We start from the raw sequence: 2,404 nt of genomic DNA on the forward strand, positions 1-2,404 counted from the left end.
GAGAATTGGACCATTCTTGAAAATAAAAAGGAACAAATTCAACAAAAAATCAGTATAAGTCAGATCCTAATTATGCTCTATCCCAAACTGGATAAGAGTCATATACAGTTTTAAGAAATGTATAGCATCTCAGTAATGTGTGGCATTGATGCAGTTTAAACCAGCAACAGGAAAAAAACTTGATTGCTTTTTTTCTTTTGCTATTATTTCAATACTGTCAGCTTTCAATCAAGGGATATGTTGAAAAATATCCTAGAAATAGAAGTTCTTGAACTTAAAAAAAATCATGTGTTCAGATTCTTTCAGAATTTAAATAAAAATTGAGAAACACTACAAGAATTCTGAAAACTTTTAAGAAACTCAGTGTGGGATCTGCTCAGTGAATTGGCCTTGTCCACTCTGGCCTGGAGCTCAGCCTGTGTCTGTGGATGTCTATCTGGGAGAGTGTTCTTAAGAATGTGAGGATTTGTCTCTGGGTTACCCATGGCTTTTGCTGTTGTATGTAACCATGGCAGATTGCCTTATTCTTGATAGGTGCTTAATAAATGTTTAGAGAGAGAGAAAAGAAAGGTAGGAAGAATGGAAAAAATAGTACATGGCCATCTCTCCACACAGAGCTAGCATATTTTTGAGAGAAACTTCAGGAAGAGATGGAAGCCAAGTTTTCTACTTGCTCTAAACCTTGGTAAATGTGAACCGTAAGCTACAAGAGAGCAACGCGGAATGAGCTGACAGGCAAGAGATGATAACTCTTAGGACTTCATCCATTCAGGACAACCTGAAGATTTGAAGAAATTGCAGTACAATGCCTGTTAAATGCTTATTTTATTTTTTACTAACTCTTCCTTCTAAAAGAAACTCAACTTAACTCTTAGGACTTCATCCGTTCAGGACAACCTGAAGATTTGAAGAAATTGCAGTATAATGCCTGTTAAATGCTTATTTTATTTTTTACTAACTCTTCCTTCTAAAAGAAACTCAACTTTTAGAGACATTTTTGTAGCATCATGAAAAATGGGCTTTGTCTATTGCCCCAAAAATCTAACCAACTAACATTTACTGAGATTTTCCATGGATGAGACACTATTCCAAAATAATATGAACTACAAAATAGTCCCATTAAGTAAGTAATATTATTTCCCTTACTATTTATAGATAAGAAAACTGAGGTTAAAAAATTCGCTAAGATCCCACATGGAGTGGACGATGGAACTACTTTGGAACTCAGACTGACAGTAGACTTTACTCCTACTTAAGGGCCTAAGGCTAACATCTACATTACAGCCCCTGAACTGAAAAGGGTAGAAGGGAAATGAGGAGCTGGCTCCTAATCTTTGAGGTAAAAAAGACTCAAAAATCGGTCTGTTGTATCAGGCCATTTAATTTACAGGATTCACTGACAGGAAGAAAAAAAAAAGACTGAAAAGTTTCCTAACCGACAAAAGATAGGAAACTTCTCATAATTTATAATTTATATATAATTCATAATTTATAGAAAATTTCTCATAATCGTTGTCATTATTCCTTTTATTAGGTATACAAATAGGAAATGATTTAGTACCCTTTCTGGTTTATATGGCCATATTGTACTACATGCTAAGCTAAAGTATACAGTCTAAGTGTACTTTTGCCTGAAAGTTTGAATTTTAAACATTTTGTTTTCTTATTTCAGTAAATTATTTCGCTCTTACTAATGAGATATCTTGTGACAAGGAACATGAGAGCTATTTAAAATAGACCTGTACAATGTAGGCAGAGTAACTGCAGTCCTGAGTAGGGCAATAATCACATCAGCCTGCAGCCTGCATCTTAGGGTATTTTGAAGTATCTCATGGCATTGTACCTGCTTCCTAGGATTCACGTGTTGAAAGCTTTTCATGCTCTCTTTTTAAATATGTATTTAAAGCTATTCATTCCTCTTGAAGCAAACAAAGGAAAACCTTCTACAGAATCTCGTTGGACTCCTAATCCAGGGAAACCAAATTTCTTAAGAGGGCAGCTTACGACCTCTGGTTCACCTAAGACAGTTGATGACCTGATGATATCTTAAAAGTCATTAAGTCATTTTCACGGAGGCAGTCCATCATGAAAGAGTTTATTAAAATAATGTTTTATTATTTTTAAAATATGCATATGGTAAAATAGCCAAATAGCACAAAAGAATATCCAATGAAAAGTTAATTTCTCTCCCTTCACTGATCTACAGTCCCACTGCTCCCACCACAGAGGAAACATTCTGCCTTTAAATGTGCAAGCATATTCATAGCCATCATAGAGACTTGTATTTCATGACTTCTTCCCTTTAACAGTCAATAAATATTTTTTTAAAAAAGAAAATGAAGGGCTGAGCCCATGGCGCACTCGGGAGAGTGCGGCGCTGGGAGCGCAGCAGCGCTCCCGCCGC

The sequence above is a fragment of the Galeopterus variegatus genome, unplaced genomic scaffold (assembly GCF_000696425.1).
Source record: "Galeopterus variegatus unplaced genomic scaffold, G_variegatus-3.0.2 Scaffold305, whole genome shotgun sequence".
Classification (NCBI taxonomy): Eukaryota; Metazoa; Chordata; class Mammalia; order Dermoptera; family Cynocephalidae; genus Galeopterus; species Galeopterus variegatus.